The sequence below is a fragment of the Glycine soja genome, chromosome 20, assembly GCF_004193775.1.
Source record: "Glycine soja cultivar W05 chromosome 20, ASM419377v2, whole genome shotgun sequence".
Taxonomy (NCBI): Eukaryota; Viridiplantae; Streptophyta; class Magnoliopsida; order Fabales; family Fabaceae; genus Glycine; species Glycine soja.
The window spans coordinates 35,476,962-35,499,328 of record NC_041021.1 but is presented as its reverse complement, the minus strand read 5'-3'; the positions used below and the strand labels follow the sequence as shown (position 1 = coordinate 35,499,328).

Here is a 22,367-nt window from a genome sequence, read left to right as displayed (position 1 = left end):
CCGCACCCCTTTGCTAGGCAGACACAGTTGTGTCCGATGGCACGCAGAGACCAAGTTTGGTCATTCTGCACACATGATACGCGGAGATACCTTACGGTTATCCGCACCCCTTTGCTATTTAGACACAGTTGTGTCCGATGGCACGCAGAGACCAAGTTTGGTCATTCTGCACACATGATACGCGGAGATACCTTACGGTTATCCGCACCCCTTTGCTATTTAGACACAGTTGTGTCCGATGGCACGCAGAGACCAAGTTTGGTCATTCTGCACACATGATACGCGGAGATACCTTACGGTTATCCGCACCCCTTTGCTATTTAGACACAGTTGTGTCCGATGGCACGCAGAGACCAAGTTTGGTCATTCTGCACACATGATACGCGGAGATACCTTACGGTTATCCGCACCCCTTTGCTATTTAGACACAGTTGTGTCCGATGGCACGCAGAGACCAAGTTTGGTCATTCTGCACACATGATACGCGGAGATACCTTACGGTTATCCGCACCCCTTTGCTATTTAGACACAGTTGTGTCCGATGGCACGCAGAGACCAAGTTCGGTCATTCTGCACACATGATACGCGGAGATACCTTACGGTTATCCGCACCCCTTTGCTATTTAGACACAGTTGTGTCCGATGGCACGCAGAGACCAAGTTTGGTCATTCTGCACACATGATACGCGGAGATACCTTATGGTTATTCGCACCCATTCTTTTGCTATCTGTAAGACAGAACGCTTGATAGCATGCAGGGGCTGACACAGTCTTCTGCACCTTTTGTTCCTCCGGGAACAACAAAGTCATTTACATGCGGAAATTTCATGGTCGCCCGCGACTCTCGTCAACAGAGAGGAGCGAAATTAGTGTCATACACTGATTTTCGGGGACCTTTGCTTGATGACATGCGACCATTCTTTGGTCCTTGTGAGGTGCTTGGCACCCATCATTAGGCAATTTGTGAAATTTTGGGAACAACAAGTCATTTGCATGTGGAGATTTTATGGTCACCCGCGACTCCCGTCAAATCGAGAGGGACGAAATTAGTGTCTTATCTTTACTTTTCTTTTATCTCCAATAAAAGATAAGTAAAGAGGGGCAACTGTCATACCCTAATTTCGTCCGGGGACCTTTGCTTGATGACATGCGACCATTCTTTGGTCCTTGTGAGGTGCTTGGCACCCATCATTAGGCAATTTATGAAATTCCAGGACATGCCAAAAAACCAAAAAATATTGATGCACAATCCGTAAGTTTCCGTGACACACCGGAAATCAAATGGAAGCATCGTTGCATAATTAAGTGAGATTCCGTAACATTCCGTAAGTCAAAAGGGGGATGATTATGTAATCCGCAAGGTTCCGTAACATTACGGAAAGAAAACAAGTATCGTTACGAGATTCGTAAGTTTCCGTAACTTTACGAAAAAAGAATCACCAAAAAAGGTAAGGGGGTGAACTTATCAAGATAGGGGTGTAAATAGCAATTCAAATCTAGGCCCTTCTAGAACATTTTGGAAGTTGGGTTGCTTAAGGAGGAAGCAACTGGGCGGCAAGCTCCTCCACGTTTTTGAAAAAATGGTTTTCGGGGCTTCCGCGGCTTCCGTAATACTTCCGTAAAATTTCCGAAAACCTTGGGTAAGCATATTCCACTTAACATTGGTAAAAGGGAAAAGAAAAAAGATGAAAATCAAATTCGAAAACAGTTCCGTAAGGCTTCCGTAACTTTTCCGTAAAATACGAAAAGGGGGGTGAACTTAGTAATTCGGGTGCGCTTAGAAATCTTCTTCATTAAGTCTTTGGGCGGCAAGCACCTCCTTTTTTTTTCTATAAATAGGGGAGGGGGAGCTGTTTCAAAATGTTCAGCCCCTTTGGCACTTCTCTCTCTTTCGAATTTGCTTGGAAAAATCATTTCCGTGAAGAAAATCTAAGCCGAGGCGCTTCCGAAACGCTTCCGTAAGCGATTCTGTGGAAATTCTTCATCGTTCTTCACCGTTCTTCATCCGTTCTTCGTTCGTTCTTCGTTCTTCAACGGGTAAGTTTTCGAATTCGAGACTTTCAATTCATTTCTTGTTTTGTCTACTTTCACTTTAATTTCGTTTACTTTCAGTTTTCTTTTCTTCCGTTTTTAACGTGCTTTAACCATTTATTTAAGCCGTTTTCTCATCTAATAAATGATAAAATGAATTTCAACCGATCATTTGTGTTGTAATCTCGTTTAATCACTGTTAAAACGAAATCTAACCGATCGTTCACGCTATAACCTCGGTTAAACCAAAAAAAGTAAAATAATAATAAAATAATCAAAATATCTTGAAAAATAATAATAAAATAATCAAAATATCTTTGAATAAAATAAATTAAAAAAATCAATCGGACGTTTTTCTTTGGAAGTTTCCTTGAATGAATTGATTAATAACCAAAGTGAAACTAAGACTAAAATAGACTCACAAATCAAGTTTTGTCCGAAAATCACTAAAAACCGTTTTAAGGTCCAACGCCTTAAACGGTCCTCTTTGCTTTTATCGGTTAACATGGACCGTTCAAAAGCATAAAATCAACATGTGACTTTACCGCTTTTGCAAGAACTACGTAGGTCTGATTTCCTCATCGCAATTGAGGATACGTAGGAGCAAAAGCCCCGCTTTTGTCGACCACCCCAAGAGATCGTTAATGGTCCAAATGCCTTAACGTTTCTCTCCTTTCAAAAACAAGAGATTGTTAATGGTCCAATGCCTTAACGTTTCTCTCCTTTCAAAATCAAAAGACCGTTTAATGGTCCAACACCTTAAATGACCCTTTTGTTCAAATAAAAAACATATTTTGCAAAAAAAGACAAAAAACAAACTTAAACCAAACACTTTGTTCCGAAAGAACTACGTAGGTCTGATTTCCTCATCGCAAATTGAGGAATACGTAGGAGCAAAGGGAAACACCCTTGTCGACCACAAAAAGAGAAAAATATAAAAAGGGTATAAAGGACATAGAAATGTAAAAAGGAACATAAAAAATCAAAGTCATGTTTGCACATTCGATTAAAGGCTGCCGTCCCTTGGGACGGACGTGTGGGGTGCTAATACCTTCCCCGTGCGTAAATACAACTCCCGAACCTTTTCACTAAAAAGTTCGTAGATCGCGTCTTTTCCGGTTTTTCCGACGTTTTCCTCAAATAAACGTTGGTGGCGACTCCGCGCGTATTCCTTTCGTGGAACACGCATCCCGCGAGTCTCGCGTCGCCCTCCCGCCGAAGGGTAGGTTGCGACACTTATCATGTTTTTCTTCTATCCATGGTGGTTAAGCATTGGGTCAAGCTTTTGTCATGAACGGTTAAGCATTGGTGTGTTGCTCTTGCCTTTATGGTGGTTAAGCATTCAAATATTGTGTTTCGCTTGTGCCTTGAGTGGTTAAGCACCATGTTTAGCTTCTACTCTTGATTTTTAAGCTTTATTGATTATGCCTATATGATGGTTAATCACTTGTCATTGTATTGCTTCTATCTTGAGTGGTTAAGCATCATGTTCAAATTCTACTCTTGATGGTTAAGCTTTGTTGCTTTTGCATAATATGGTGGTTAAACATTTTTTCTGCTATCCATGGTGGTTAAGCCTTGCGTCAAGCTTCTACAATGGATGGTTAAGCATTTGTCAAGGATATGCTTCTGCCTTTTAGGTTGTTAAGTGTGTTTTCTTCTATTAAGTGGTTAAGCTTTGCGTTATTGCTTCTACTTAATGGTTAAACATATTCCAATTGTCTTTGAATGTTTTAGTCATTGTTTGTCTATCTTTTGTTGATGTATTTTTGGCTTTGCCTTTGTCATCTTTTATTGTAACAAGCTAAAAGCATTGTAGGTTTAGCTTGAGGGAGAGTGTGTTGGTTGTGTCTCCTTATCAGCCACTAATCATTCTGAGCAAAATTACTTGAGGTGATCTTGTATCCATTGGCTTCATTGTTGTCATGTTGGAAAGTTGATTTGTTGCCCTATGGGTTGATTGGTTAAAGCTTGTCCATGTTTTGTTGTTGGAGTAGATGGGAGTTTATTGTTGTCATGGGTTTCAGTTGGCTCCTCAGCAACATTTGAGTTAGAAGAAGAATCTTCTGTTCTTTGGCATTGTACTCTGTGCACTAGAGTTCTCTACCTTGGAGTTGTTTTGGGTTTAGAGAATGAGAATTGTTTTGGAATTATTTCCATCCTTTGATACTTCAACTCATATTTTCAAAGCTTGGAACATTTAATTTATATGCTTTAGTTTGAGGGGGAGTATTAGAATATAAGCTAGTTTTTATCTTTGTAAAAGTAGTCTTGAAAGGTTTAGAAAAAAGTTGTTTTGTGTGTATTCTGAAAAGCTTATGTAGAGCAGGTTCTCCTAGTCTAAACCTGTCTTTTCTTCTTTCTTATTGTACACTTTTTTGTTTATATATATATATATATATATATATATATGCATGCATGTATGTATGTATATACATACATACAATCTGTGGCTGAGTGAACTCAACTCACTCACTTCATCTATCTAATGTGAAATTCAGCCCTTCAACAATGTGGCCTTTAAGCTTTAACAAATACATTTTCCTTTACTCTATTGACTTTAATAGAATTACATCTAGTTACCTCTTAACTTCACCTTTTCACTCCTAATTGTTTCATTTTCAGGACAAACATGTTGTATCTTTCTAGGCTTACTATAAAATAAGGGATTTTGATTTTAGTCCTCTAAAGTTTTTTTGTTTTATTGTAGTCCTTTATGAAGATTTTTTTGGAACCTAGTCTTTAGTGTCAAGTAAGTGGTGTCAAGTAAGAGCGTTATATGACTATGCACCAATGATGTTGACAACCCATTGACTTGTCATGCCATTAAGAAATCTAGCAGAGCGTCATGAGTAATAATTTTTTTTAAATACGTTTTTAAATGCCCATCTATTCAAAATAGCTCTTAACATCAGACTAATTAATGAGTGTTTTAAAATTATAATTTACAAAAAAATACATGTGGCTACCTTATCAGACTCCTTAATGATGTGGCAAGCCAATGGGCGACTACATCATTATTTAATACTATTACTTGAAGGAGAGACTAAAAGACTTAAACCTTTAAAGGGCTAAAAAAAATTAGAGGACTAAAATATAAAAAGCATCATATTTTGTAGGGACCAAAACTTTATTTAAGGTATTTTTCTATAAGCATTAAACAAACAACTATAAATGTAAATGATGAACTCTATAGCTTGAAGAATGACTTGAATATAGCAAGCTATCGGCTAGTAAAGTTTTGGTGATGAAAAAATAGACAAATGAAGCATTGTGTTTAGGAATAATGATCTTATAGTTAGCTTTTGAAAATTAAATGACCAAAGTTGATTCTTTCCTTGGTTATGTATTTTGAAAGCTTATTCGAGTTTAGACACCTATAATGTCTTTCATTGCCTTTTCATGATCCAATTGAATTATCACCTCTTAACAAATTCACTTGAAATCATATGAACCTAGGCTTGTTGGGTACTTTGTGTTGCCTAGTCATTATGGATGACCTTAATTTCTATTTTATTGTAACCTTGACGGTGCAAATTGAATTTACTAGTTTCCTACAAATGAAACCAATGATCTATTTAAGATAAACATGGCTGATGTGTCTAAGAGGGATAATTGATTTAAGACTAGATTCTTAGTTAGCTCAAGTAGGCTTCAAGTGTTCCTAAAATACCTAAAACACACTAGAAGAGGGGTTGAATAGTGTGATGGATAAAGCTTGGTCTTTCGAAAACTATAAAAGACTTTTCTTAAAGCAAATATCAATGGATGAAGGGTTTCGTCCAAAAGGTTTGAAATAGCTTTGTGCTTGGAAAACTAGTTTGTGAAACTTGGATATGATAGTATAGAAGTGACTTAAAAAAGAACAAGTTATATAGAAGCAGTAATGAAAACACAAAGGTTTCGTACCGGTTCACCTCAACTCTTGCGCTACGTCTAGTTCTCCTTCAAAATTTGAAGGGTTCCACTAATCAAATCTCTTATTACAATTAAGTATTCTCTATGCCACTTTTGGCTACAACGAGTACTTTGTAGGCCACTTCTGGCATTACACTTAATCTCCCCCTAAGATTAAGACCCAAGTATTCTTTGTCACTAAGCCATTCCTGGCTTTCACAAATAGTATACATTTGATAGAAAAAGTATTCTAATCACTCAATGATTGTTTAGACAATAAGTTCGAATACTATGAAACTTGCTAACTTAGCAACGCTAAGATTCACTCAATTCGCTTAAGTTTCCTTCATCCAATGGACTAATAATGTTACAAGACTAGTTCATTTTCTCTCAGAATATTTTCTTGTTTTTTGACAACCTTAACATAGACATCTTTAGGCTTTATATAGACTTTAGAGCTTTGATCTGTTGAAAGATCCCCACTAGCCGTTGTCTAATAGCTTTGGAGTTTTACACAAGGTCTTTACTGTGCAAAGAGAGAAAGTGGGGACCACAAATGTTTTCTACATCATATCTTCAGAGAAGTACAGTTTGCCAATGTCGCCTAGCTCTCAAAGCTGACTTTCAGCGTATAAATTAAAAGAAAAGTTAACAACATAAGACAAAAGGATTTAAGAATGTCAAGACAAGACATTTTAAATCTTCCCTTTTGTGTGCTAAAGCACGAGTTTCTTATCGAGTCCGTGGACGTTACTTTCTTGTGATTGTTTTCAGTTCTTGAGGATTGAGTAACTGTTCCATTGCTTTTGCATTGCAAGCCAAGTGCGAAAGCACTTGTCTTTTCAGGGCTGGACGCAGAAGTAGTATTGTCCAATGACTAGTACTTTGCCTATCGTCTAGAACTCTTCTGCTCATGCTTTTCTATTTGTATCTCATAAAGATAAAATAATCTATAACTTAAGCAAGAAATATTAGTACATAAAATTTATACTTTGTTAACATCAAAACCTTAGGGATATAATTGTTTGGTACAACCTAATGTGACTTGGACGCAGCCAGACTCAACAATTCTAAGGTTTGAGATCCTTTTGGTTTGATCAATGATCTTCCACTCTTGATTCTAATGAAGCACAAATAACTTATTTTATTTATTCAGACAAAATCACAAACATGAGTTCTTTTTTTTATTAAACTAGCAATGTTTTAAACTTTCAACTTAGATAAATGAGATTATTTCAAAGGAAAATCACTTTGATCTTAATATTATTTTGTTCCATAAGTTATCCAAAATGATTATTTCAAAATCAAGATCAATTTCATATTTGAATCAATAAGTATGTTAATTTGTAATTGTAACATCAATCAAAATCAATTTGAGATAGGATAGTTAGAAATTTATGCAAAGTTAAAATATCTTCACAAGTAAAAATATAATTGTTGATGAAATAAACAAGAAATACAAATTTAAAATAAAAAGCAATGTTAAATTGGAATGAGATGCACAAAATACGAAATAAGTAGAAAGTAAAGTGCTCAAAATGTAAAAGTGCATGAAATAAAAGAATAAAGTTTAGAGAAGAAATGGTGATTGGAAATAGCTTAAAGTTTGGAGAAGAAAGGTAGAAGTAGAGAATTGTAGAAAACTAAATTCATCAATAGAATGCATTGGCAGAAAATGTAAATTGTATTAAAGTATAGGTTTGAATGTACACTTTGTTCTTAAGAATGATAGCCTTTTCCCAAGTCTTGTGTGTTGGTGTAACAAAATTTGTGCAATCTTCGTAACTAGGGAAAAATGGCTACCAAAGTACCTATTTATAGTTTTGTCGACTCAACGGTCGAATTACAAGATTTACACATGTCTACATTACATTCAAATAGACTAACTAGATATTGCCACATGTCTTCTCATTATTTTTGTCGAAAAAATCATTGATAATTACCCTTTCGCTTTTTGTCGAAAAACCACAAATAATCATTTTCGGTTGCACGTTTAAGAACCACTTATCTTCAATATGAATTCATTGATGTCATCAAACGTTGTTTGTTTTCCAAAACTCTTTCATAAGTTGAATTCATCCAACCCTTAGACATTTTCTATATATTTCACCAAGTAACTCCTTTTGCCAACTTTCACATTTCGATTATCCAATTGAAATGGACATTTTGCTTCCAATAAGCCGTTCCACACAACGATCAAACCTTTATTCAATCATGCATTTGAATGACTTTCAATCTTTCCAAACAAAAGATATACCTAATTCTAATGTCGATACTTAATTATAACATCAACATTCATAAAATCACTTTCGATTTATTCATAATGTACTCCTCCTTGATTCACCAATTGAAAGTAACAAATTAGTCAGACCTGTTATAAACATGACATAAAATCTTTATAATTAGTGTTGGAGTTCAAGTGTGAAGGTGAAGTCCCACATTGGGTAGGAATAAGAAAGTTGAGCAATATGTACGTGAGGAGACCGCCTTAAGGTTTTAGGTTAAAAATAGTGTCAAGTTCACTTGTGTGGTTGGCTTAAGGTCCATCTATGAAGATCTCCCCAATGATTTACCTCCCTTAGAGCCGATGGTTCGACGTGGTGACTCTCTCGGACAGGTATAATGGATTCAACGGTGGATCCAATCATAAGATCCCTTGTATCGAAAGTCTTTCTTATGGTGAAGGCTAGACGGCGTGTCCCGTATGTTGTCATGAAAGGTGGAAAGGCAGTGGTAACTAGAGCATAATGGCTCTGAGGGCCACCGTTGAGTACTCATGGATGGAAAATGGCTTCAGCTTAAGGGGGAGCTATCATGTGAAAGAGACTTACACTTAGGGAGAGATTGTTAGAGTTCAAGTGAGAAGGTGGAGTCCTACAATGGGTAGGAATGAAAAAGTTGTACAACATATAAGTGAGAAAGACTCACAAATCTAATACCTTAAGATTTTCAATTAAAATGTGATATCAAATTCAATTGTGTGGTTAACTCGAAACACATTAATAAAGATCTCCCATGTGATTTATCCCCTCAAATTTTCCAACATTTTTACTCACACCAACAAATATACTATTTACATATTTATAAGAAGTGAAGATAGATTCTACTAGGGTGTTGCTAGGTGCACCCAACAGTATTAAGCAAGACTCGAACTTGTGACTTTCAGGTTATTAGCACAACGTTCTAACCAACTAAGCTAATGAGTCAATTATGTTATAAAATAAATAATGTTACTATACATAACACTAAAATTTTTAATGTATATTTAATGTGCATGTAAATTTAAATAATAAATTTTGTGACAATTAATTTTGATATAAATCATACGGATTATTTAATCCATATATTTTTTAAAAAATAAAAAATATTTACCATTACAAAATTTAATATATATTAAATTTTGTAATAGTAAAAAAAATTAATGCACAATTGAGTAGTTTAACATATTAATAATTAAAAAAAATAAAACTTTAAGAAATTAAAAAAAAAACCAAAAAACCAATATAAAATATTTTTTTTATTTTTAAAAAAAATACGGATTAAATAATTCATATGATTTATATCAAAATTAATTGTCACAAAATTTATTTAAATTTACGTACGTATTAAATATATATTAAAAATTTTAGTGTTATATATAATAATATCATTAATTTTATAATGTAATTAACTCATTAACTCAATTAATTAGAAGATTATGCTAATAATCTGAATATAACATGTTCGAGTCTTCTTCTGGCGTGAGAATCAGGTATGCTGTAAACACAATAATAATGTATTGCGTTTGGATTTAAGTGCCACGAGTGACACCTACCACACTACCCATTGCCTACTTACAATTCAACCCCTCGTTTTCATGCGCACTCATAACGTTCATGCACATGTCATAATATAATAATTAATCCCTTTATTTTTGTATGACAAAGTTGTCTGTACTTGGTGTAACAAAGTTACAAAGTGTAAATCTATCGGGTAAGTGTAAGTCTTCTTCTCATATCATATGACGTTACTAGGCATCTTTGTCAATTTGGAATTTTTGGGACGCACCTTTACTTGGATGGAACAATTGATGGAATTAACGACGACAGAAATATCTAAGGTTGGATACATTATTCAACTGTGGCATGATTTTTGCTTCATGAATCTGGCCTCCACGGGTCATCAAAGAAGAAAAGACACCATTCTGTCCAGACCACCCCAAAGAAATTAATATATTAAAGTGCTTTCTGGATTATTTCAATTAATTTTGGAATTTAATTAGAAAGTAGTATTAGTAAAAGTTTTTATATGATTAAGAAGTTTGAATAGTTTGTGTTATGTCTTATGTTCAAACTTCAATATCATCATTGTTAACTGTACATGAAAATATTATATCATTCTACTCAAAATAAATGTTATTTTAAGTTATTTTATACAAATAAAAAACTAATAAAAATAAAATAAATATTATATTAAAAAGTTAACATGAAATTTATATTAAGATATTTTGTTAAATGCGAAATTTATTTTAAGACGAAAGAAATATTATAATTATAAATTATATTATCCATCCTTAAATATAAGATTTTTTTAAAATTTTATTTGTCTCTTTTTATAAGACTTTTTAAAGTTATATTTTGTATTAATTATTTTGACCAAAATATCCTTAATTAATTTAAAATAAATGTTATGAATTGAGAAGATAAATACATTCTCTCTTCTAAGGATTGGAGAAGAAAACTAATAAATATTAATTAATTAGGTAAAAAATAATTAAGTAGAAAAAGAGAGATGACATAAATAATTAACAAATTTAATGCTATTAACTAAATTAACCAACTTTCTTAAAGGATGTGAATTAGTTAAAAGAGACTTATATTTAGGTTATGTTTGACAAAACTATCTGGAAGCTAAAATACTAGCTGGAAGCTAGAAAGCTAGTTGATAGCTAAAAATTGAAAGTTGAAAAGTTAGCTTATTAAATTATAAGTATTCGGTAAAATTAACTGTTGAAAAATGTAAAATGATAAAAAGATAATAAAGTCTTGATTTATTTTAAAAGGATAATTATGAAATTAGATAAATATGTTGAGGATAAAAATGAAACAAAATATAAAAAGTTAAAAGCTAGAAGCTAGTGTTTTAAACAACACTACTTCTCAAATAGCATTTAAAAAATGATATAAGCTACTAAAAAAAGTTTGTTTACCGAACAGTCAAACAAATTTTCCAGCTAGTAAATAAAGTTAAAAGCTAACTGAAATATCTTGTCGGATATAACCTTAAGGACATGGATAGTATTATGTATAATAAAACTAGAGACGAATCTAGAGGGGGACAGAGATGGCTACAATTATTATCATTTCAAATAAAAATTAATTTTAATTTTATGTGTAAAAATAATAAAATTTTAAAATATATTATTTATTAGAAGTTACACATTTAAAAAATTACAAAGAAAGAAAAGGAAATTCAGCCCTTTTAATAGATTTTTGGATCCATTCCTGAATTAAATTATTAATCATTTTAATAATTTTTATAAAAATTATAATTAGAGAAAATTTTAATTGATTAATGATGTATAAAAATACTAATAATATTTATAAATTAAATTTGTAAGTTTACGAGTTATCATTACCTACTTTCCACTTTAATTATGGAATTATTTTTTTAATCTATGGAACTGTAAATATGAATTTAAAGTAATTCTTATAATAATTATTAATTTTTAATTATATTATCAATCTATGATTAAATAATAATATAAATTTTTCACATAATTAGTTAATTTATTTAAATTCTAATGATATTTTTAATATTACTTCTTTCGTATCATTATAATTATTGTATAAGAGAAAAAATTTATTCTAAAATAATTGTAATTTTAGTTTTTCAATATAACATTAATTACTTTTTTATTTTTCTTATATCCCTTATAATATCAATGGTAAACAACGAAATATATAAATGAATTTAATGATAATATAAGTAACCCAATCAAAGTACGAGTTGAGTTGCAGATTTCATTTTTAACCCAATCCAACTCAACTCAACCTATAACATATAATTAAATTTTTTGTTATATATAAATTAAATTATTAAATATAAAACATATTAATTTTTAGCAAACATACTTTATTAAATTAAATCAACTATGATTTTTTTCTTTTTTAAGTTGTTTTATCTTTATTTTGATTTTGTTTATGTTTTCTCATGCAAATATAATATTTTATTTTATCTAAAATAAAATACTATTTTAGCATTGAAATAATTAATTCTATTAGTCAAGTATTATCACAATTTGATCTCTTTTGAATACATTTAATCAATATATATTTACAAAACTTTTGGCAAAATAAATTATTATTCTAAAAATTTTTAATTTTTACAAAATAAAAAATAATTTTTAAATATTCAGATCCAATCACCCAACCCAAGTTGTTTATGATTGGCCCAAGTTGTTTATGATTGGATTGAGTTGGATTAGGTTTGCTAATAAAATTGCATAAACCCGACTCAACCTAACACGTACAATTTTGATTGGTTTAAGTAATGAGTTTAGTCAAACTTGACATAACTAGGCCGTGAACACTCATAGATATAAGGTTAATTTTGTTAAAATACTACTTTCTTTCATCTATTTATTATTTTTTTATCTGTGTAAAATAACCTTAATTTTTAGATGGAAGGAGTATAGTTTATGTAGGGAGTATAGTTTATGTAACACATTTATAGATGAACAATGTGCGACACCCTCTACTCTGACATAAATAAATAAAATATATAAAAATATAGATAAACAAATTCACGTAGGTAAAAAGTTCACATTCACTTCACTATTATCAAATAAAACTTATTAAAAACATATCTGACTTAGAACAAGGACGTCAAAGTTTACAAAAGAAATTTTGTTAAATCAGTGAGGTAAAATAAAATAACATCATGCAATTAAAATAAAACTCATCCCCAATGTCACATTTTATTAGAACATTGTGTCATGCATCCTCTAGCACGAGGTTCTTCAAAGTCATTCACCTAGTCATCTGTTCTCACGAACACAAGGTTTGAGATCATCACATGATCCAAACACAAATAACACATAGGGAGTGAGTTATCACATTTCTAAAAAAATACAAATAAACAAAGACATGATCAAAATAAATTATAGAAGTATTTATAACATAGTTCAACTTAATACAATCCACATCACTTCACCACCTTATCATTTAAAATTCACTTTTCAATCATCCATCATATTACACATGAATCACACACTCGGATCAAGACTTAATAACACTCATCAATTTCATAATAAACAATTAGCAGGCGTTATGCAACAATTTTACTAAGACTCAAGCCTATATGCAATGTGGTACCATGTCAGTGAAAAACCACACTGGGGTGCTTAGGAGTACATAACAAGACACACCACACAATGGGTATGTCAGGTCACTCTCACGTAAAATCATAAGGTGACTAGTCAGAGTCACTCTGTTTTGTGATAATGCTCCAACCATATAGGATCAACATAGACTTAAAGGAGCACTCAAACTGAGTGTCTTTACCCCCAAGGTCAGGACTCTGAAGAATCCGTTAGGCCTCACCTTCCTGATTCAGGTCCAACCCCTAAAACAATTTTTGCACGCCGACACTACTCATGAATTATACAATACCCACGACCTCACACTCATGTTTCAAACATGTTTAACACATTACGCTACAATTTAACGTTTTAGGTTCTTATCTAGGAATCCTACACTTTCCGTTTAACACTGTGCACAAACACTTTTCTTAAGGTAAATACCAGTTGGATTATTGTATAATTCACAGCTCACAACACAAGTATTGTCAAATCAAGTGTTAACCACACACTTATTCACAAGCAAATCTCATGTCCACAATTTAACATATCATAATGTCACAATTCACCATTACATGTTTACCTGTATCTCAAAAATTAACACATGTTCAACTTTGCACTTATACTCAATCTCAATAACAATATTATGATCTCAATGCAACATGTTATCTCACAATTCATCACATATTCAATTTATCACTTATACACAATTTCAATAATAATTTCATGATCCCAATATAACAATCTCGCAATTATAATCATACATGATGAATTACAATACAATAAACATCCCAAAATAAATCTCAATTTGATCCCCTAAGAATTCCTACACATGTTCATTCTAACCCCAATTGCGATAAACTCATCCCTTACCTCTAAGCGGGCTCACGTGTGTAGTCTGGCAGTGAGAGCGGTGTCTCTAGCAGTTCCCTAAGATTCCTCAAGCTTTTCCTTTGTTTGCTCTATTAGGGTTCCAAGCGTTAGAGAGAAGGAGAAGAGATTGTAGCCTTCATTTTACTGTCAACATGCGAGACTAATGTCTGTTTGCAAAAACATTATTTCGCAATCCCAACATTGAGAATGTGAGAAAATAGGTTCTGAAGGTGGTGTCAAAATTTTACGACGATCCAACGATTAACAAGTCCAGGAGCATAGTATTACTGGGACAGGTTTTGGGTGTCTGCGAGCAAAGAAAAAGCTCAGCGTGAAGGACATTTCTTCCACCACAGACATTATCTCAAAAATTTCAACGATGGGTGTGAGCGAAATAAGTTTTGAACTACGCGTTCAAATTTCTTGATGATCTAACGGGTAACGAGTCCGAGATCGTCGTTTTACTGAGACAAGTGTGAGTATATGCGGGAAAAAGAGAGAGTTTTGGGAAAAGAAGAAGGAAAAATGGATATGAGAGGAAGAGAGCGCAAAAACGTGTCTTAAATGTAAAGAGTGACCTATTATGTCTCTATTTATAGTTAGGGTACTCTGAGCTTTTTATTTACTCTATTTTTATTTATTTATTTATTTTATAAAAATGAATACTATTTTATTTCCTATCAAATGAATAAATAAAATATCCTTTTTATTTTTCTTCAAACCATTATTTTAATTAATAAAGTTATTTCCTCTCATTTATTTAATTATAAAAACCTTATCATTTTTCTAAAACTCTATTTATTTTTAAATAAAAATATTTTTAAATTTATTTACGAAAAATGAGATATTACACAATGATTTTTAGATACTCCATGTTTTTAAATATCCTATTAATATCTCTTATTTTTTTTTCACTATTTCTTTTTTCTTATCATATCATATTACCACCGAAAAATATTATTGTTTAAAGATATGTTAAGAGAAAGAATACTTAAACTTATCTTTGAGAGTGTAATGAAAAGTGAGGAAGGCAACATGTTTCTCATGTATAGCAAAAAATACTTTTAAAAAGATAATAATTTTTTTCAAATTTTTTTCAATAAACTATAGAAAAAAAATATTTTTTAAGAAAAATAGTTTATCAAACTCAATTTCATGCGAGTGTCTCAAAATTAAGTTAAAATATTAATAGTATATAAACACGATTCTCTGCTATGAAATGATCTTAATTAACAATCATAATTTTTTTTTTTTATATCAGAAAACAATCATACAACTAAACTCAACTAATTAAAGAAAATGAGGCAATAATACATATTGATGTATGAGCCCGTATTGTGTAAGTGAAGTTGTATATATGCTTTTAGCATGGAGGAAAAGCATAAAAAGTCAAAATGTTAGATAAAATATTGTTAATGGTCTATTAACAAACAGAAAGTTGATTTTCGCCTTGCTTTAGACAAGGGGCCTTCTCCTCGAAGGGGACATATGTGAAAGGAAGGAAAAAGAAGATATGAGGATATAGTTTAGTTGGTTTAGATTGAGCCAACCCAAAAATTATGATACAACGTACTTGGGATAGCTTTATAAATTAACTGTTACCCGTTCATGTATTGGGATATAGCTAGTTGGCCACTGCCCTTTATAGAGCTGACAATGAGAAAAATGTCTAATTTTGAAAAGTCTCAAATGTTTTTTTATATTTTATTAAATGATGTATTATATTATTTATTAATTAATAAATTCAGTTATGGTTAAATCTTATATTTTTTTGTCACATTTGTTTATTTGATGTTTTTATTTGATTTTTTTAAAAAAATTCAACTTAATAGTTTTTCTATGATAAACATCAGCACAATTAATGGAAGTATCTGGTTTATCTTATTCCCATTTTGCCCTTCAAATTTCAGTTTCAATCCTTCTACTTCTTGCCTCTCCTTCTCCCACCACTGCCATCTTCTCCGGTGAATCTGATGACACTCTAACCGCTAATTAAGTAGCAGCCACACTAAAATCAATCCTATATAATTGCAGCCTCCTACTATCTGTATTCGTAAGTTCTTTTATATCTGTATTCACAATAAGTGACAACACTGCTAAAATCAAGAAATTAAGACTAAACTATGCTATAAGGATGACAATTTTTTTGCATTGCTTGATCTAGATATGGCACTAACTACTTGTGATATTAAAATGGACAAAACTTAGATATAGTTCTATAGGTGTTGTTTATAAATTTGAATTCAAATTTCACTTCGGTAATCCGTGAAATAAAAATTTACATTAAAAAATTATATAAATCACCGTGGTGGAACTCTAATTTTAATTAATAAATAGTACAAACAACACATATATAGAACTATACATAAGTTGTCTTATTAAAATATAATTTTAATATCATTATCATCATCTTAATATAAACATACAAGGTCAAGGCCATAGACAAAAGAACTAGGAGCTTGCTTCGGCATTTATGTCATGAGATAGTTTTAGTTCGACTTTTAATTAATTTAAAGATCCAAGTCAAGGACATAATTAAGAAGATTACATTCAGTTCATATTTAGACCTATATATTAACCACTTGATAAGGGTGTGTTGATAATACTTTTTTTTTTCATAAAAAAGATCTTAATTTAAAGATCCAAGTCAAGGACATAATTAAGAAGATTACATTCAGTTGATATTTAGACCTATATATTAACCACTTGATAAGGATGTGTTGATAATACTTTTTTTTTTCATAAAAAAGATCTTTAATTACTTAATCAATATTAGCATCTTTCTAATTAATATTTTTTACCTAATTTCATCATAATCAATGAGTCGTTGACCTTACTTAATGGATCCATCAGAATTAAGCCCATGTCCAAGAAGGAGCTGGTTGGTAGTAGGCATGAATATGATTAAAGATCCCAATGTAATTCTTGTATTCATATTGGCAAACCTAATGTTTTTGCACAAATCCCACTCTGGGTAATTAAAAAATTACTACATTTTGTTGGATTAAAAGGAGGGAAATATAAAAATGAACAATGATGTTTTTTAATTGGAAAAAAAAAATGTATTAATAGCATCCAATGTAGCACTAGTTGTACCAATATTGGATAAACAGATCTAGAGTACAAAATGCACGATGATTATTGAGTTGTAATATATGATAATTGTATTAAAAATAGTATGCACTATTACAAAAATTACTTTTTATGATGTTGATTTTACGTCGGTTGATCAAAAAATAATTTAGAAAGAAATATGAAGGTATTTTTGTAAATAAATGTAACAACTTTACGATAGTTTTGTGAAAATCGTCTTAGAATATTTTTGTTGTTTTTAATATTTCATTTCTACCTCCACTCTCTCACGCTCTCACTCTTCGACTCCCCCAAGCTGTTGCAAGAGGGACTAAGGCCACTATCGCAACCTACCTTACGACGGGACGCGGAAAATAAATGAATAAAAGCACGTTCGTCTCCTAGGGAGAAAATGAGTAAGAGTCGCCACCAACGTTTATTCGAGGAAAATGTTAGAAAAACCAAAAGAAATCTGCGAATTTTGAAAAGAATGGTTCGGGAGTTGTTTACGCATAGGGAAGATATTAGCACCCTATGCGCTCGTCACAAAGAACGACAACCTTTAATCGAGTGTGCAATAAAAATAACGTGACTACATAATTAATTATTTTTCCAAGAGCGGTGAATTTCTTTTCTTTTACTATATTATTTTTATTTATTTAATATTATTTTTTTTTGAATCGAAAGGGTGTTGTCCTTGTTCCTACGTATCCTCAAGTGCAATGAGTAAATTAGACCTACGTAGTTCTTTAAGTCTGAATGTTTGTGTGTTGAATTGATTTTATGTTTTTTTTTTGAAATATTTATTTTAATTGCAAACAAAGAGTCGTTAACGCATTGGATCTTGAAACGAAGTTTTAGATTTCGAAAAGCAGAGGGAGTCGTTAAGACGTTGAACCTGAAAACGATCTCAAGTGATATTTGAGTAGAAAAGATTACATATATAATATCAAGAGGGATACATAAGGGTACAAAGATTACACCCGATCCTTAAGAAAAACTAACCGATTGTTGTGCAGGTCACAAGACTAACAAGAGAAATGGCGAAGGAAATGATTCACGATCACAATTCTGCAACACCTCGACTTTACTTTTCTTCTTCTCCTTTTCCTTCTGCATTTTTCCTTTGTTTTCTTCAGTTCCAACCCCTTAAACCCTCCCCCCTGCATGGCAATTTATAGAAAAAGTCATTTGGTGCAAGGGAAGCTCGCCTAGGTGTGCTGGAGCTCGCCCATGTGAGCTGCTTGCTTAGGCTTGAAGTCAAAAACTTGCCTAGGCGAGTAGCTTGCTTAAGGCTGAAGAAATTTCATGGCCGAGGCGAGCTAGATGCTAGCCTGGGCGAGTTTAGGGTTAGAAAACTATAGGAAATGACCATTTTGTGCATTCCTTGTGGCTTTTGTTTCTGGAACTGACAAACAACCATCAAAACCTTGCGCAACCCCTTGGCCTTGCGCTGTAACTGGTGCCAAACATTGTAACTTGATTAGCAATGATCAAAACATCATATCTGAATAAAAACATTATACCTGGATGAAATTAGGGTCTAACAGTTGCCTCTCTTTACTTATCTTTTATTGAAAATAAAAGATAATTAAAGATAATGACACTAATTTCATTCGAGTGATCTGGCTATTCAAAATCGGACGCCAAAGAAAACAAAAAAATGAAACCAAAAAACAAAAAGACATTGAAGTCTTCTAACACCAAACAGAGGACCTTGAAGTCCTATAAAACATAAAATGGAGGACATTGGAGTCCTATAGGGCATAAAAGCAGAGGACATTGACATTGAAGTCTTGTAAAGTGTAAAAACATAAGACATTGAAGTCTTTGAAAAACATAAAAACATAAGACATTGAAGTCTTTGAAAAGCATAAAAGCATAAGACATTTTATGCATAAGACATTGAAGTCTTTGAAAAGCATAAAAGCAGAAGACATTGAAGTCTTGTTAAAGCATAAAAGCAGAAGACATTGAAGTCATTGAAAGCATAAAAACAAAAGACATTGAAGTCTTTGAAAAGTATAAAAGTAGAAGACATTGAAGTCTTTGAAAAGCATAAAACAGAAGACATTAAAGTCTTTGAAAACATAAAGACAAAGGACGTTGAGTCCTATGAAAACATAAAGGCAAGGACGTTGAGTCCTACGAAAGCATAAAAACAGAGGACGTTGAATCCTATGAAACATAAAGGCGAGGATGTTGAGTCCTATGGAAACATAAAGACAGAGGACATTGAGTCCTGTGAAAAATAAAGACATAGGACGTTGAGTCCTATGAAAAATAAAGGCGAGGACATTGAGTCCTATGGAAACATAAAGACAGAGGATATTAAGTCCTATGAAAAAACGACAGAGGACGTTGAGTCCTGTGAAAAATAAAGATAGAGGACGTTGAGTCCTATGAAAAATAAAGGCAAGGACATTGAGTCCTATGGAAACATAAAGATAGAGGACATTGAGTCCTATGAAAAAAAGCGAGGACGTTGAGTCCTATGGAAACATAAAGACAAAGGACATTGAGTCCTATGAAAACATAAAGGCGAGGATGTTGAGCCCTATGGAAACATAAAGATAGAGGACGTTGAGTCCTGTGAAAAATAAAGGCGAGGACGTTGAGTCCTATGGAAACATAAAGAAAGAGGACATTTAAGTCCTATGAAAGATAAAGGCAAGGACGTTGAGTCCTATGGAAACCTAAAGGTAAGGATGTTGAGTTCTATGAAAGCATAAAGACAGAGGATGTTGAGTCCTGCAAAAAATAAAGATAGAGGGAGTTGAGTCCTATGAAAAATAAAGGCGAGGATGTTGAGTCCTATGAGACATAAAGGTGAGGACATTGAGTCCTATGAAAACATAAAGCAAAGGACGTTAGGTCCTGCAAAACTAAAAGCAAAGAACGTTGAGTCATATGAAAACATAAAGCAAAGGATGTTGAGTCCTGCGAAACTAAATGCAAAGAACGTTGAGTCCTATGAAACATGCCAATAGATACTAGTACCCAAGGGATCGACCATATAAGAAAGCAAGAGGTTGAGTCTTTAAAAGGGTCACTTATCCCAAACTCAAAAGATAGGACATTGGATTTTGGAAACTGGCATATAAAGAGAAATCTATGCACTTATAGCCTGATATGGAGCATGAGTTATGGAATGCAAAGGCATGCAAATTTCATCCTGAAATCCGGTAAATGTAGGCTTTGTATCTAGCAATGCAAAAGGTTTTGACTCATGAAAATTGTGCAATGCTTATGACATTCTTTTCCTCTTTTGTGATTTTTTTTGTTTGTTTTTTTATGAAGAAGATTGACTGCCTCTTTCTGAAGGACGTGATAATTCATGCAATCTCATCCTATCTTTTGTAGATCCCTTCGGAAACTCCATCAGAGTGTACATTTTGTTTGACTTAATCACTTGACAATTTTGGATGACTGCAGTGTAACAATCCTTTTTAATCATTCTTTTTTGTTTAAAAACTTCGATTATTCTGCACAGCAAGAAAATATAAGGCTTTGGGACTGATCGTATGCACCATTGAAGGATGGAAATGGATTGTTACACTTTGTTATATGACCAAGTGAAACTTTCCTGATTTAAGATCATAAAGTAATGCCAAGGGTCTGTCGATCCTGCTGAAAATTGATGACATGGGCTGATCCCAAAAGAATTTATATAGCGAAGGCTACTCTTGGATTTGAAAGGAATCCTAAGGAGTTTGCATGAGAGACTAACATCAGATGTACCTTACTATCACAATTGTCTTTGGGCATCTCCCATGAGCTCCTGGTCAAATGAGTTGTCTTCTCAAATGTGCAAGTGCAAACCTAAGGTTTTTTTTTTTAACAATCACAAGCGTGTGCGGGTTCTATTCCAAAATCCAAACTCAAAAGCAAAATTAATCATTTCTTGATTCACATGGACTTTATTGGGCTTGTAACGTGGTTAGGGCTAAGAAGGCTATGAAAGAAAGGATTAGAGAGGCTCAAAGAGTGTTTCAGGGTTATATTGAGTAAGAACCTTAAGAGCCTTACTTGTACTTTTATTCATTCCAACTTTTTTGGGTTGAGCTCTACTCCTTTTGTTTTATTCATTAATCTTTATTGCACTTTTGTGCCTTCCTTGTAAAATTTGGAGATCTTTTGTCTCTTTTTTTTTTCTTTCACTCGCCTTTGGTGAATTTGCTTTATGCTTTTTTTCTTAACATCGTTGTTGCCCAACCTAGAGTTTGGTAAACCTCATGCATGTGTTGTTTGCATTGCTCTTTCTTCCAGTTTAGCAGTGCTTCCTACTTAGGTTTTTTTTTGTTGTTTTTTTTAAAAAGAAAACAAATATGATTTGGCTCGGAAGGGGTAACAAGGGATAAATTAGTGTTTGGGAAGATGAAACACGGTCATGTGTCATTTCAAATCTTGACTAAAGACTTTTACAGTTTGGATTTTGGGACAAAACCTTTGATAACATGCCCCTGATTGTTTTTCCTTTTTTATTTCCCTAACTTTTTCCTAGGCCACCCTTTTGGGGTTTTAACCTATCGGGTGAGGACTTCTTGTCTGCCCCTAGGTTCACTTGAAGCTCATGCATAGTGCCTATCATTGCCCTGGTGTAGGGTTTGGAGGTATATGTTGTTGTCGTTTGTCATGACCTTGTAGCAAGAAGAAATGAAAGAAACTGTGCAGGTTCTCGAAAAAGAATTTTCAAGGACAAGAAATATTTAAAGGATTTTCAATTGAAAGATTAAGTCAAATGACTCTTGTTCTTCATAACTCATCTTTTTTTCTAGAGAAAGAAAACTTTTAAGAATGATAAGATGAGGTCACATGAATGTCTGTACTTCTTATTTTTGATTTGGAAACACAGTCAATCAAATGTTTATTCAACTTTACTCGCTGCTTACGGCACCCCTACCAAATGTGTAGAACGTGCAATTTCTGATTGGGCAGACTTGGAGATTAACTTAGGAGCGCAAGTTTCTTGAGCAAACAAACCAACGATGTACATTCACATTCTTTTGAAAGTTAAATAGATAAACAAAGATGTAATTGTGAAACCTGAAAATCCTAATGAGTCATTGGAAACATCTAACAACAACCTTCAAATTGCCCTAAGCATCATGCATAGTATTGCTTGATGACATCAGAATTCACAAGCGATTCTCCT

At 32.7% G+C, this 22,367-nt stretch overlaps 1 pseudogene; it reads left to right on the top strand.

Annotated features, from left to right (window-relative positions):
- LOC114402044 overlaps positions 1-22,367 on the top strand; it is a 56,292-nt pseudogene that overhangs the window by 17,548 nt on the left and 16,377 nt on the right.